The sequence below is a fragment of the Hemitrygon akajei genome, chromosome 25 (genome assembly GCF_048418815.1).
Source record: "Hemitrygon akajei chromosome 25, sHemAka1.3, whole genome shotgun sequence".
Taxonomy (NCBI): Eukaryota; Metazoa; Chordata; class Chondrichthyes; order Myliobatiformes; family Dasyatidae; genus Hemitrygon; species Hemitrygon akajei.
In genome coordinates, this window is record NC_133148.1 from 23,111,766 (window position 1) to 23,117,116 (window position 5,351).

Consider the following 5,351-nt stretch of genomic DNA (forward strand, 5'->3'; position numbering starts at 1 on the left):
TTAAGAGTATTGTGTTCAATTCTGGTCACCTCATTATAGGAAGGATGTGGAAGCTATGGAGAGGGTGCAGAGGAGATTTACCAGGATGTTGCCTGGATTGGAGAACAAGTCATATGAGGCAAGGTTAGCAGAACTGGGACTTTTCTCTTTGGAGCGTAGAAGGATGAGAGGGGACTTGATAGAGGTCTACAAGATTAAGAGAGGTGTAGATAGATAGATAGATAGATAGATAGATAGATAGGGTGGATAGCCAGTACCTGTTTCCCAGGGCACGAATAGCAAACACCAGAGGGCACATGTATAAAGTTAAGGGAGGGAAGTTTAGGGGAGACATCAGGGGTAAGTTTTTTTACACAGAGGGTTGTGAGTGACTAGAATGACTTGCCAGGGATGGTGGTGGAGGCTAAAACATTAGGGGTACTTAAGAGCCTCTTGGACAGGCACATGGATGAAAGAAAAATAGAGGGTTACGGGGTAGTGTGGGTTTAGTACTTTTTTAAAGGAATATAGGGGTCAGCACAACATGGAGGGCTGAAGGGCCTGTACTGTGCTGTAGTATTCTAGTGATGAGTGGTGCAGCAGTGAACTGTTTGTTCCTGGTGTCGGCTAAGGAACCAGTCTGGCGGACCCCAGGAGGAGGAAGGGCAAGGGTGGCTGCCCGGAGAGGGGTGGATAGGCACTCCTTCTACTTGCCCTTCTGATAAACCGGAATGGGAGGCTCCCTAAAGCTGCTGCTCCACTGTGAGCAACTGTGCATGAGAACTTCTTCCAGCAAGTGGAAACGCTGCCGATTTACCAAGGACTTCCTTCTCTACTTGCCCGGCGATATGCCCCCCCCTGATAATCTGCTGTACAGGATTCCTCTGTCTATGTTGCAATTCCAGATTCATAGGATGTTGCCCAGCCAACTACATCACCCTATAATGGTCAAACGATCTCATTGTTTGTAACCTATTCTTCCAGTTCTTTCCAGATCCTGCCCCCCTCCTACCCCACACTGGGATACAGCCAACTCACGTGCTCCTGGGAGAAAACTAGACCACCTGGGGAAGGGGTGTCACAGGGAGAAGGTGCAGACACACACACAATCAACTTTATCTCTCTCACTCACACATACAGTCAACTTTCTCATATACACACACACACATAGAATGTCAGCCCTCCTCTCTCTCTCTCTCTCAACACACTTGTCCTGATGAAGGGTCTCGGCACGAGCAGTCTACTGTTCATTTCCCTCCGTCCTGCCTGAGGTGCTGAGATCCCCCAGCCCTTTGCTTGGGCTGCTCAACATTTCCAGCATCTGGGGAATCTCTTGCCTCTCACGCACACATAGTACCAGAGGTCAGGATCAAACCTGGGTCAGTGGATCTGCACAGCGGGAGGCACAACCGTCCTACCCATACTCCATGTGCTGGCGAGCACCATGTTCGCACTGCTCTCTTGCTGCTAGAGGCTCTTTCACTGTCCGTCCCTGTGGCCTTGTGGGTGAGGGCAGGTTGGTGGGAGGTGTCCTTTACCCTCTGCCTCGGAGGCACAAAGGTCCCCAGCCCCCACACTTCCCACCCTCTTTGTTCCTCTTTCAGCCTCAGCTCTTCCCACCCCCTCCACCATCCTGTGTGACTGCCCTGAGGTCAAATTAAACTGTCTCTATGGGGCCAGTTCTAGAGGGTGGGGGAAGGTAAACGATGGCCAGATATTTTGTTACTCCTCCACCCCCAGCAGGAGGGTAACGAGGCCGGAGAAAGAATTCAAAGCAAAGAGCACAGAGAGAGGACGTTGGCAAACGCATCCCTTCACAAGGAAGCTGGAGTATTGAATTCAACACAGCAAACAGCTCCTTGAGCAGAGATCAAACAATTCCCTCCACCTTCCCCCACCCCACCCCCCCAGGGTTATTTAGGTAGGTGTCAGAAAGAAGTCATAGAGTTAATCACCATGGAAACAGGCCATTCAGCCTACTCGGCGCTGACTACTAACCACTGCTGTGCACTGATCCCATTTCACTCTCCCCACTTTGCCATAACTGCACCCAGATTTAACCCCTCACCCACGCACTGGAGGATCAGCCCTGTGTGTTTTTGGGACATGGAAGGGAGCCCGTGTGGTGACAGGCAGAGCCTGAGGTCAGGGTAGACCTGGAACTGTGAGGCAGCAGCTTTGCTAGCTACACTGCTGTGATTTCCTTCCTTGTTTCTTTTCTCAGGAACGTGGGGGTGTGGGGAGGGGGGGCAGCAGTTCCTTCTCTGATCCTGCGAAGTGTCTGAACGCACCCCTGCTGGATCGCCAAAACATTCCCAAGGGAGAGGGGCCAGCATGGCTGATTAAGAAACCCTGCTCTTTTAACAGTTTAGGGGAGGAGACAGTTCAGAAGAGGAGGGAGCCAGGGGATGTGGTGCCCCATGCCCTCTCTCCCCACTTCATTCCCTCCATCACCACTCCAGAGTGGCACATAGGATGAGAGGTTCAATGAAAGTCTTAAGCTTCACACACAAAATACTGGAGGAACTCAGCAGGTCATGTAGCAGTGATGGAGGGAAATGAACAGTCAATATTCTAGGTCGAGACCTTTCATCAAGACTTCTGCCCCCTCCTTTCCCAGTTCTCATGAAATATCTTGGCACATTAGTGAGCATGTGTCAGATAATAGGTTACAGGGAAACGTGGGGGGTTGAAATTGGTGGGATCGGTCAGAGAGTGAGCATAGAATCACTGAACCAAATGGCTTCCTGGGATGTTGTCTTGCCCTAGTGACCAGTTTCGGACTTACACAGTAAGTGGTTGAGCTCTGAGGAGTGGGGTAGAACACAGGAATCTGGGAATACAGATCCATAATACCCGAAAGTGGTGTCGCAGATAGATAGGTTGTAAAGAGAGCAACCACTAGAACATTGGCCTTCATAAATCAGGGCATTGAGTACAGGAGCCAAATTTAAAACATTGTGTGCAGCTACCTCCACAATGATATCAATAAGCTTCTAAGTTCTAAGTAAATACTGTACATATATGTTACCAGATACTACTCTGAGCAACACACAAAATGCTGGAGGAACTCAGCAGGCTAGGAAGCATCTATTGGAAAGCAGTACAGTTGTTCCGATTTCCAGCACCTGCAGATTTTCTCTTGCTGTGATTTGATACACTACGCTGAGATTCACTTAAAAGAGTGCTGACAAAAATTTACAAGGATGTTGCCCAAACTCCAGGTCCTGATTTTTTTTAGGGAAAGATTGAATAGGTTGGGAAATTTTTCCCTGCAGGAGAATGAGGGGAGATTTGATAGAGGTAGTGTATACAAAATGATGAGGGGTATCTATAGGGTGAATTCATGCAAGGATTTCCCCCTCAGGTTGGGTGAGACGAGAAACAGAGATCATACAGGAGGTTTGTGAAATATTTAAGGGGAATCTGAAGGGAAACTTCTTCACTCGGAAGAAATGCAAATGTGAAATGAGCTGCCAATAGAAGTGGTAGATACCAGGTTCAGTTGTAACAATTCAAAAGAAGTTTGGATAGTTACATGAATGGGAGAGTGGGATTGGACGTGCGGTGGGTGAGAGGTAGGATTGGACGCGCGGTGGGCGAGGGGAGTGGGATTGGACGTGCGGTGGGCGAGGGGTGGGATTAGATGTGCGGTGGGTGAGGAGGGTGGGATTGGACGCGCGGTGGGCGAGGATTGGACGTGCGGTGGGCGAGGAGGGTGGGATTGGACGTGCGGTGGACGAGGGGAGTGGGATTGGACGCGCGGTGGGTGGGATTGGACGCGCGGTGGGCGAGGAGGCTGGGATTGGACGCGCGGTGGGCGAGGAGGGTGGGATTGGACGTGCGGTGGGCGAGGGGAGTGGAATTGGACGTGCGGTGGGCGAGGGGAGTGGGATTGGACGTGCGGTGGGTGAGGAGGCTGGGATTGGACGCGCGGTGGGCGAGGGTGGGATTGGACGCGCGGTGGGCGGGGAGGGTGGGATTGGACGCGCGGTGGGCGAGGGGAGTGGGATTGGACGTGCGGTGGGCGAGGGGTGGGATTGGACGTGCGGTGGGCGAGGAGGGTGGGATTGGACGCGCGGTGGGCGAGGAGGGTGGGATTGGACGTGCGGTGGGCGAGGAGGGTGGGATTGGACGTGCGGTGGGCGAGGGGAGTGGGATTGGACGTGCGGTGGGTGAAGAGGGTGGGATTGGACGCGCGGTGGGTGAGGAGGGTGGGATTGGTCGCACGGTGGGTGAGGGGAGTGGGGTTGGACGTGCGGTGGGATTGGATGTGCGGTGGGTGAGGAGGGTGGGATTGGACGCGCGGTGGGCGAGGATTGGACGTGCGGTGGGCGAGGAGGCTGGGATTGGACGTGCGGTGGGTGAGGAGGCTGGGATTGGACGCGCGGTGGGCGAGGGTGGGATTGGACGCGCGGTGGGCAAGGGGAGTGGGATTGGACGTGCGGTGGGTGAGGAGGCTGGGATTGGACGCGCGGTGGGCGAGGGTGGGATTGGACGCGCGGTGGGCGGGGAGGGTGGGATTGGACGCGCGGTGGGCAAGGGGAGTGGGATTGGACGCGCGGTGGGTGAAGAGGGTGGGATTGGACGCGCGGTGGGTGAGGAGGGTGGGATTGGTCGCACGGTGGGTGAGGAGGGTGGGATTGGACGCGCGGTGGGTGAGGAGGGTGGGATTGGACGCGCGGTGGGTGAGGAGGGTGGGATTGGTAGCGCGGTGGGTGAGGAGAGTGGGATTGGACGTGCGGTGGGTGAGGGGAGTGGGATTGGACGCGCGGTGGGTGAGGGGAGTGGGATTGGACGCGCGGTGGGCGAGGGGAGTGGGATTGGACGTGCGGTGGGCGAGGGGAGTGGGATTGGACGTGCGGTGGGTGAGGAGAGTGGGATTGGACGTGCGGTGGGTGAGGAGAGTGGGATTGGACGTGCGGTGGGTGAGGAGAGTGGGATTGGACGTGCGGTGGGTGAGGAGAGAGATTTAATGTGCAGTGGGTTTGATCTGTGTCATAGTTGTGGAGACTGTGTAGTAGGGTCAGATTGTAGTGGGCAACCCACTCTTCATAGGACAGCCCTCTCCCATGTGTTAGATGAAAAGAGCAGGTCGAGCAGTGTCTTTGGAGCCAAATGGATGTCCGACATTTTGGTCCTGTATTAGGTCTGGGAGTGCAGACAGTAGATTTCCAGTATAAAGAGATCTGTGGCCCAACTGGTCTATGACAACCAAGATTTCCATTTGCCAGCATCTGGCTCCATAACCTTTTAAACCTTTCCAATCCATGTAGCTGCCCAAGTGTGTTGTGGCCTGGAAGAGGGCAGGTGGTCATTTGATAGGTGGAAACAAGTGAAATAGGGGGATAGTGGGCAGATGGAGGCCCCCC